At 40.3% G+C, this 10959-nt stretch overlaps 1 long non-coding RNA gene across 2 annotated transcripts; it reads right to left on the minus strand.

Annotated features, from left to right (window-relative positions):
- Positions 1 to 670: 670 nt before the first annotated feature.
- LOC131007187 (uncharacterized) lies at positions 671 to 2011 on the minus strand. Of its 2 annotated transcripts, XR_009095946.1 has the most exons (4): positions 1686 to 2011; positions 1345 to 1482; positions 904 to 1068; positions 671 to 716 (listed from the first exon to the last, which is right to left on the minus strand). It is a non-coding gene; the product is annotated as an uncharacterized LOC131007187 (long non-coding RNA). The 2 variants fall into 2 exon arrangements; XR_009095945.1 differs by having other exon boundaries at positions 1345 to 2010.
- Between the last annotated feature and the right edge of the window lie 8948 nt (positions 2012 to 10959).

Here is a 10959-nt window from a genome sequence, read left to right on the forward strand (position 1 = left end):
GCGCTGCCCGCGTATGTCTATCTCGTTGAAGCTATCTGTGCGGCGTGGAGTTTTGCAGTCTTACAGCCTTTTGCTTCTTATTTTGTATAAGAACAATATCCGCAAATCATGCCGCGAGTTTGTGTGAAAAACTTGCCCAAGTATGTAGTGGAGGACCATCTTAGAGAATTCTTCTCCCAGAAAGGGGAAGTGACAGATGCCAAGCTTATGCGCACCAAGGATGGGAAGAGTCGGCAATTTGGGTTTGTGGGTTATAGGACAGAACCGCAGGCCGAGGAAACCAAGAAGACGGTGGCTCCCGAGGCGGCAGCATGCGCGGCTGAGGAGGTGCCGGTGGCGGAGAAGCCCGCTGCCCCGGAGAAGGACGTGCCCCCGCAAGCCGGAGCCCGAACCCGAGCCGAAAAAGGTGGCGGCGCCTGCGGAGAAGGAGAAAGATGAAGCGGCGACGGCGGATGAGAAGGTTGCTGAATCCGCTTCCTTTAAAGAGGAGAGCAACAAAGTCGATGACCTCGTCAATCCAGAGAAGAAAGCTCTCGACGAATTCAAGCTCTTGATTCAGGAGGCTCTCAACAAGCACGAGTTCACCGCGCCGCCGCCTCCGCCACCGGCGAAGGAGAAGTAAGATATGGAAGAAACGTGACAAGAAAGAAAGAAGATGACGAGCCCTCACCTGCACCCTCGTGCCTAGTGGTTCCTGAAATCCGGCAAGAAGCCGTCTCCATCTCTTTAAAATACCGCCGCCGTTGGTAAAAAAAAAATCAGCAAGAACTAACATGGCCCACCGACCACCTCTTGCTGGAGTTACCATGAACTGCTGCTGCTTCTATCCGTCTCTCTGAAATTGCAGCCGTCGTGTCGCCTTTGATGGAAATCCGGCGATTCCAACCTCCAACACTACCGTACCTCCATCTCCCGCCATTAGTAGCAGCGGTCTCCGCTCTCACTGCCGCTTCTCTCCACGCTCGATGCGATCAAAGCAACTCACTCCACCATGTTAGTCACCCAAACCACGAGCTTGTGCTTTGTTGTATCCGCCAGATTCTGCGCTTTTCTCGTAGAGGACAATAGCTGTGGAGTTAAGAAAGTAGCCACTGAGTTTGGGAAGAACAATACAAGAAATGGAGCTGCTAAAATCGGCTCTGGGCATTTGAACTAAAATTTGGAACTAAATATACTCAGCAAAAGAAGGGATACACGAAAGAGATTGAGGCAGCTACTCCAAAGTGCAGCTCAAATGGGCAATGCGAAGACAAAATGTAGGCATGCGAAGCAGTTGAAAGGAGCACGCTATACACAATTTAAAAGCTCGAAAACAATATAAGAGAAACTACAAAGGAGTTTTACCTTGATGAAGCACGGTCACGTCGCTGCCGACATTGTTCCTTCGCCGACCCAAAGCTTACGCCTTTCCATCACCAACACCGTAGCAGCTCCGAGCTCGAACCTCTACTCCGTTACGGTAGTAACTTCGCCGGAAAAGAGCTGAACATCAAATAAAAGCAAGGCATTGTAAGTTCGTCGCCGACGACATTCCGGCGTTGAAGCTAAAACAAACAAAAAGAGAAAGAGTGAAGTGACATAGTTCTATCTCTAAAATATATATGGAGAAGATAATCTACTGCAAGGTTAAGAGAAGATCAAGGTGGAGAGAAGAAATCGGAAAGAAAGAAGAGGAAATTTCCTACTGTTAGTAGCGGAAATGTGAACGGCTACTGAAATCTACTACTAAGGGAATTGGTGAATGAGGAAGAGTGGCAACATTGTCTCTATTTATAGGCAAACTTCAAAAAAAAAAAAAAGTGTACGAAGAGTGGAGTTTTAGTTGTTCTTCCAGCTATGAAAGGCCCTTCAAACAAGCTGTTAAAGCTTAAAAGGGACTTCATTAAATGCAAACAAAGACACCTCCACAGCTGTTCAACAATAGTTGGCAGAAACTTGAAGACAAAGATAAAAGTGGCAGTGGATTCATTCCCCTTTAGTGGAGTGGTGTTAGTGGGTGTAATCACTAATCGGTGATGGGCCACTCATCTTTAAATTGGAGGAAAATTGTTGGATCATTTTCTAAAAGTCTGGAAGAAAGGGAATTGGCCGAAAAAATTATATGGCTTTTTTTTTAAAAAAAAAAAAAAAAACAAACGTGAAGTTTGGAATTGTGGCTATGATTTTTGCCCACTTCAAGTAAAGCATTAATTAATAGGCTGCAATGTCTAAAGTTGCGCCAAGAATTTGTAGCCAATTTACAAAATTCAAAGAAATTCAAGAACTCCTAAATACGAGTATAAACTATTTACAAAATTCAAAAACTCCTAAATACGAGTATAAACTATTTACAAAATTCAAAGAAATTCAAGGACTCCTAAATACGAGTATAAACTATTTACAAATTCAAATTCAAATTGAAGCACTCCTAAATACGAGTATAAACTATTTACAAAGTTCAAGAAATTCAAGAACTCCTAAATACGAGTATAAACTATTTATAAATTCAAAAGAAATTCAAGAACTCCTAAATACGAGTATAAACTATTTATAAATTCAAAAGAAATTCAAGAACTCCTAAATACGAGTATAAACTATTTATAAATTCAAAAGAAATTCAAGAACTCCTAAATACGAGTATAAACTATTTACAAAATTCAAAGAAATTCAAGAACTCCTAAATACGAGTATAAACTATTTATAAATCCAAAGAAATTCAAGAACTCCTAAATACGAGTATAAACTATTTAAAATTCCAAAATCAAATAAAGAACTCCTAAATACGAGTATAAACTATTTATAAATCCAAAGAAATTCAAGAACTCCTAAATACGAGTATAAACTATTTATAAATCCAAAGAAATTCAAGAACTCCTAAATACGAGTATAAACTATTTAAAATTCCAAAATCAAATGAAGAACTCCTAAATACGAGTATAAACTATTTATAAATCCAAAGAAATTCAAGAACACCTCGATAAGAGTTTAAATTATCAAAAAATAAATTTCGAGACTCGTCTATTACCAAAGGCATTTCGTCCATAAACAAGTCTCGATGGGGCAATTTGTAGACAATTAAATTTGTCGTCGAATTAAATCGTGCCACGTGTAAATTCATGAATTAAATATTCAATTATATTTTCTATTTTATTAAATGGGATTTTATTCCTAATTAAATAGATATATATGATTAATATTTAATAAAATGAATTAATGGGCTTATTGGCCACTTAAAGCCCTAAGGCCCATGCATGAAGGCCCAAAGCTCATAAAGCCCATGAAGCCCATCTCTAAAATCTATAAATAGAGGTGTTGGGGTGCTCATTATCACGACTTGAAGGGGTGGAAGATCGAAGAGCATAAAGAATCCTCTCTAGTATCGCAAGTTGAAGTGGAAGATTGAGGAGTTCAAAGAATTCTATCAAGTATCAAGTGAAGTCTTGGAAGAATTGAAGAACTTCAAGCATCTCTAAGAATTCTATTCAAACCTTCAAGTATTCTTCAAGTGTCTTCAAGAATTCTATCAAGTCTTCAAGTATTCTTCAAGTATCTTCAAGTGATCAAACCTTCAAATCTTCAAGTGATCAAGGCGTTCTTACAAATTCCAAGAACGATCTTCCTCAAATCAAATCAACCAAATCCCAAAGCTTCAAGGCGTTCTTACAAATTCCAAGAACGATCTTCCTCAAATCAAATCCTTCAAGGCGTTCTTACAAATTCTAAGGACGTTCTTCAAATCAAATCAAATCAAGTTCGAAAGCTTCAAGGCGTTCTTACAAAATTCTAAGGACGTTCTTCTCAAATCAAATCAAATTCAACGTTCAATCCAAAATCACGACTTAAGTCCCTTGGATTGGCGTCATCAAATCAAGTATTTCAATAACCTTCGAGCTTGTTCAAGAATCAAATGGAAGAGAAGAATCAGAGGATTAACTAGAGATTGCAACCCGCATAAATCTATCTTCAAATCTATCAAATTATCTTTGTAACCCATTTTGTATTTTATCAAATTGAAATACAAAAATTTGTGTTTACAGTGGGGCAAAGAAGACCTACCTTGAAAGAAATGCAACAAAAACAATATCCATTCTTAGACTCTGATGTTTCAGGAATTTTTGATGACCTGCTCAAAGAAAAGCTTATCGAGTTGCCAGAAATGAAGCGACCAAATGAAGCAGGGAGGACAGACGATCCAAGTTACTGCAAATACCATCGTCTGGTTGGGCACCCCATACATCATTGCTTCATCTTCAAAGACAAGGTCATGCGGTTAGCTCGAGAAGGGAAAATATCTTTTGAAGAAGATGCTACTACTGTAAATATGGTCTCCACCGACTTGAATGACATAATAGAAGGTATTGGAGCTCTGTATGATACATCCAATCAAGTAGATGAAGAACCTGAGCTAAATATGGATGAAGATGATGATGTATTGGCAATCACATTCTCCAATGAAGACTTGCAGCTTGGATCTGAACCTCATAACAGGCCATTGTTCGTGAGTTGTTATACACAGGAGCAGAAGGTCAATCGAATTCTCATCGATGGAGGCTCGGCGGTTAATATTTTACCACTAAGGACTTTGAAACAATTAGAAATTCAAGAAAACGAGCTATCAAATAGCCGATTAATGATTCAAGGTTTCAACCATGAAGGACAAAGAGCTCTTGGTACTATAAAGCTACGATTGCAGATGCAGGACATGGACTCCACGGCGTTGTTTCATGTGATTGATGCAAGGACATCCTACAACATGCTTCTAGGGCGACCGTGGCTTCATGAAAACGGTGTCATTCCTTCTACATTGCATCAATGCTTCAAGTACTATCAAAATGGAGCCGTAAGAAAAGTGGCTGGTGATCAAAAGCCATTTACGGAAGTAGAGTCACATTTTGCTGATGCTAAGTTCTATTTGGAAAGAACCAAAGTCTCAATGGTGAAAGATGATACATCACATGACGAGTCGGGATCTTGCCAGGAGAAAAAGAAGAAAGAATCTTTTCTGAAGATGGAAGGATTCACCATGCCTTTAACGAAGATTGATGCCAAGAAGCCAATTCTCCAACCATTTGAAGTGTTTGTCCGACCAAAGCGAAGTGGCGTCACAGATCATGAAGATCTCTCAAACAAAGAACTCTCAAAGCACTTTGGTCCGAAGGCATATAAACTCCTCGTGAATGCTGGATACAATCCTCAAGAAAGCTCTATGTCAAAGTCTCATTTGGAAAAGACTAATAACGCGGGCCAAAACTCCAAAGCAGGTTTGGGATATACAGCGCAGAGTCCCGTTCGTATCGCCATCAAAAGAGCTTCCACTAACTATGTTAGCACCCAACAAACCCTGGAATCGTCAAACATTCAAAGGGTTTCTGTTTTCAGAAGGATGGGTAGAAGAGAAGCTCAACGAGTATCTGTCTTTAAAAGACTTGGCAAAGGCAAATCATGGAAACGAAGCAAGACAAAATGGAGTGATGAACTACACATAACAGAGAAATGGAGAAGTTTGATCCCTCCTCGAATGAAAAGATACACCACTTTGCTTATGTCATGTGGGAAAGAAATGAAAGCTCAAATGAAGACCACCATCTTCACACGAGATGCCATAGATGAAGAAGATAGAGAAAGTGTGGCTTCCTCTTACTACACTACTAATAGTGCTAGTAATCCAGTTCCTCATACTACTCAAAGTCAAGAGCCCCGTGAAATTGCAAGTCTCGTTAGAAGTGGCGTTATCACAACAAGCGTTGCAGAGAATATGGCCTTCATACGCCAGAGAAATAAAAGCATAAAGACGTATTTTGATTGCAAAGATCCTCGCCGAAAGGATGAAGACGTTGTCACAGCAAACCATATCACCTCCTGCGAGAAAATGGTCGTTGGAGAAGAGAATTCGCACTTGAGCCCCAAAGAACTGGAAACTCTGGATGAAGAGAGACTAGAAGCCCAGCAAAAATTGAAATACTATCAAGCTCGCCTTTCAAGATCTTTCAACAAAACGGTGCGAGTACGTTCTTTTCAAGTTGGAGACCTGGTCCTCGCTGTAAGGAGGCCAATTATTGTCACTCACCGTGTTGGAAACAAATTCATATCAAGATGGGACGGCCCATATGTTGTCAAGGAAGTTTATACAAATGGGGCGTATAGGCTTCTTTCAGATGACAACGTCAGAATCGGGCCTATCAACGGCAAGTTTTTGAAACGCTACTATCCCTGAATAATAGTAGAGAAGGAAGCATGAACATATGTATATAGTTCTTCAAAAAAAAAAAAACAAAAACAAAAAAAACAAAAAAACAAAAAAACAGAAAAAGCCAAAAAAAAATAGAAAAGCAGAAAAGCCAAAAAAATGAGTTAGATGAAAAAGCAGAAATGGAGAAAAGCAACAAAATGGAGTGTATGAAGACAGCTCCTTGACGCACGAGCCTAAACTGCATGTTACTCCTAGCCCGCATGTATATAAACTGTGCACGGCACCCATTTTCAAACACTTGTTGATCTTATGAACTACGTTTTGACTTGATCCCTTTCAAATACGTAGGCAGCTTAGATAATTTCTAGGTTCAGTCATAAGTTGTGTTTGACTCTTTTCGATTTATATCATCAAATTATGATTTGAGTTGATTATGTGACGCCGAATATGTCTCATTCTAAGATTGAGAAGAAGATCAAGTTATCAAAAGAAGCACAAGTATCTGGAGAAAAAGATGTCAAAATATCCACCACAAACCAAATGAGAGTCATCAAAAGAGGAAAATGATAGAAACTACGGTTTGCACCAATACTAAGCAAAATGGGTCTTGATCCTCCAAAGCTCTCTGAGCAGAGATCAAAAGTGACGCTGAAGTCTTCAAATTCCTCAGCATTTCCTCGTCAATAAGTGCAGCTTTATGTTTGTCAAACTCTCTTTTGAATTCTTGGGTTGCACCTCGGACGGTATGAAAGGAGACACTATCTTGCTTGAAGGACGACGACATCTCCATCTCCCACATCTCTATCATAGCAAGCTCTTCCTTGATCAAAGCAATTCTGACGATGGCTTCATTCTCCTTGGCTTAAGCATCAAGAAGAGAAGACTCAATCTTCTCGAGTCGTTGTGCAGAATTCTCCCAACTTCGTGAGATGCCAAACATAACAACCTCACTCAAACCAGACTCGAACAATCCCAGGTCCGAGCGCACCCAAGACCTGTCAAAGAATTGAGTCATCTGGCGTTGAGGTCAGCTATGCATCGCCAACTTCACTTCTCTAAAGTTGAAACTATTTGTGGAGTGGAAATACACGTTCACACATTTGAGTCATCTAGCCTGCTCAAATGCGCGCAAAGAAAAGATGTAACCAGCAATCTTCAAAGGTTGGACTCACAATGGCCCAGATCCAAGCGCACCCGAAATCTGATTAAAAGCCAATTGAACCACCTGAAGTGCAAAGTAAACATCACTCAAATAAGGTCTTAGATGAGCTGCCGCCAGATTTTTGGATAAACTCTCTGAGGACGGTCTTTAGTCGGGCTAATGGAGATGTCAAAACTGAAAGAAAAATGACAATAGATTCCGAACTTTGCAAATACTCAAAGCATCTTGTTTGGGGCAAAATCCGCCATGAAGTTGATTGATAAAACTACGCCAATCTTGAATATAACCCTCCAAGGTCGCTATCACCAAGCTTTCGCTGCTGCCAACTGCAAAAAAAAAAAAAAAAAAAAAAAAAAAAAGAAAAGAAAAAAAAAATTCATATTGAAAATTTACTTGCATAAAAAAAAAAAAAAAGTCATAGTTCTTGCCCAATTAATTTTGTGATTTCCTTATAGAAATAGACTTGATATGTCTGAAGTGACTTAAATCGAGCCTATACTTTGTTTCTAAAATTAGATCTGAACCATGAAAAAGGGTTGGGGACCAAAAAGAAGGCCCAACATAAATTCAACCAAGGGCTAAATTGCATACTCTCTCTTTTCCTCGGATGAGACCGCAGCCAACACTCCTAGGCGGCGCATCTCTTCTCATACTCTCCCTTCTCCGGCAACCGCCTGCCATCCGGCCTCGTTCCGGTCGCCTCTCCTCGCCATCTGAACTTTTGCGAGACAACTCAGCAGACCCGCCACCGCTTCTGGAGACTGCCGCTGCGCACATAGCTCCGGCGAAACAGGGCAGCAACAAGGAGTTACTCCCGCCGCCGCTCCGAAGACTTGGATCTTCCGCGAAATACCACCGTTGAAATCCTGAAAGAGCCGCACCGCCATCGCTTCTGGGGACTGCCGCTATGCGCGCAACTCCAGCAAAATAGGGAAGCAACAAGGAGCTATGCCCGGCGCCGTCTCCTTCACGCCACTGTCCACCCAAAATCCGCCCACTGCCGCCAACCTCTTCCCGTTGCCGGCGCCACATTTTCTGCAGGTGATACTCTCTTTCGTTTCGCTGACAGTACACACATACACGACGCTGCTCTGCTCCTTTTATCAAATTCGGCGTCTCGCCGCCGTGTTGCTCCGACAGCAGCCCCCCGCTAGAGCAACGTCGTCGCCAAAGACCTCCAGTCATGGTCAGCTACAGCCTCCTTGGCGCTCTCCAGCCTGGACCACCCCAAGTTCAAGGCCACTGATTCCTCAATCTCCGGCGAACGGCAGTGAGAAGCTCTCTGCTCTCCTCCCTCCACCGCCAAATCAACGCCCTCCTCTCCATCGTTAAGGACTCCAAACAACACCGGTTCTACATCGCCGCAAAGGGGTCTGGTGCACCGCCGCATGGCACGACCTCGTTCCTCTCTTTGGCTTGCCATCAGTTGCTCGTTCGCCCTCTACCGGAACTTGTATCGATGTTTCGCTTCCTCAGCGAGCCTATTGTAGTCAATGCTGCAGAAGCCATGGAAAAAGGGATAGCAACAGCCTCCTTATAACTTCATTCTCCTTCGTTCCATCCCTCCAACGAGCTGCGCATCATACGAAGTACAATAAGTGGCAGCTAACTGGAATGATTACAAGAGAAAAAACAGAGGCTATGGCTGCAACTAAAGGAAAGCTGTATTCTTAGAGTTTTCTACATCAACTCATACAACAAGAATCACAGAGAGAACAACTACTTCAAAAACTGCAGCTCAAATGGACAAGACAAGGGTAAGAATGCAAGCATACCAAGAAGTTAAAGGAAGCACACCCTACACATTCAAAGGCTCAAAACAATAAAAGAGAGGCTGCAAAGAAGCTTACCTCGGCAAGACACGGTCTCTTCGCTGCTGATGCTGCCAAGCTCTTTGCCGCACCTCCGGCTGCCCTCGACTCCCTTCGGCATTCCGAAAACACTCTTCTAAACATTTGAAACCGAAGAGAATAGGGAGCAAAACTTCAAGTCAAGCCCAACCCGACTCCATGACAGATGCCATACGCAGAAGTCCAAATTCTTCGATTAAAGAAAGAAAGAGATGGAGACAAGAAAGATGAAAGAATGAGAAGAAACGAAGCTTGTTAAGTTCAGACTTTGTGAGTGAAAAACGGCTACTGGGTAACTCTATTTATAGACAAGAATTCTCACCAAAACCCTAATCCTAGCCGCTAGCCTACAAGAAAGAAAAAGGTGAAGCCCCAGCTGTTTTCTGTAGCGTCCTGCACAAGCTACCAACGTCTCTCTCTAAAAAAGGGTTGTACTGTTGGATGCCAAGATATTTGCCAATGGGTCCCTAAATAATCTGCAAGCTCCAACAATGTTTGCGTACAAAAGATTGTGCGGCTGAAGAATTGTGCAAAATAAACAAATGTTGTTTCTTAAGCAAATTACCATAAGTAATAAGTGTGGGTTGGGCTAAATCACCTTAAAAAAAAAAAAAAAAAGAAGATGGGCCACGTGAGATTTGAGCTAAGATGATTGCTTTTGATTAAGCAAATTAGCTTCAATAAATGGCATGAGTTGGCTGATACTTTCATCCATTGCAACTGATTGGATCATCGATTATGGGTTGCACTGTTATAAAGCCCAATTTATTAAATTAAACTCAAATTCGAGAAAAAAAAAGAAATTCAAAAACTCCTAAATACGAGTATAAACTATTTATAAATTCAAAGAAATTCAAAAACTCCTAAATACGAGTATAAACTATTTGTAAATTCAAAGAAATTTAAAAACTCCTAAATACGAGTATAAACTATTTGCAAATTCAAAAAATTCAAATTCAAATTGAAGAACTCCTAAATACGAGTATAAACTATTTGCAAATTCAAAAAATTCAAATTCAAATTGAAGAACTCCTAAATACGAGTATAAACTATTTATAAATTCAAAGAAATTGAAGAACTCCTAAATAAGAGTATAAACTATTTAAAATTCAAATCAAGAACTCCTAAATAAGAGTATAAACTATTTAAAATTTTAAAAAATTCAAATCAAGAACTCCTCGATAAGAGTTTAAACTATCAAAATAAATCTCGAGACTCGTCTATTACCAAAGGCATTTCGTCCATAAACAAGTCTCGATGGGGCAATTTGTAGACAATTAAATTTGTCGTCGAATTAAATCGCTCCACGTTTAAATTCATGGATTAAATATTTAATTATATCTTCTATTTTATTAAATAGGATTTTATTCCTAAATTAAATAGATATATAATTAATATTTGATATAAATGAATTAATGGGCTCATGGATACCTAAAGCCCTAAGGCCCATGCATGAAGGCCCAAAGCCCATAAAGCCCATAAAGCCCATCTCTAAAGTCTATAAATAGAGGGCTTGGGGTGCTCATTATCACAACTTGAAGGAGTGGAAGATTGAGGAGCACAAAGAATTCTCTCTAGTATCATAAGTGGAAGAGGTGGAGAATTGGAGAGTTCAAGTATTCTTCCAAGTATTCAAGTATCTTGAAGAATTCTATCTAGCATTCAAGTCTCCTTCAAATCTTCAATTGTTTGAGTATTCAAATCTTCAAGTATCATTCAAATCTTCAAGTATCCTTCAAAATCTTCAAGTATTCAAGTATCTTCAAATCTTCTAGTAT

This window comes from Salvia miltiorrhiza, chromosome 1 (genome assembly GCF_028751815.1).
Source record: "Salvia miltiorrhiza cultivar Shanhuang (shh) chromosome 1, IMPLAD_Smil_shh, whole genome shotgun sequence".
Classification (NCBI taxonomy): domain Eukaryota; kingdom Viridiplantae; phylum Streptophyta; class Magnoliopsida; order Lamiales; family Lamiaceae; genus Salvia; species Salvia miltiorrhiza.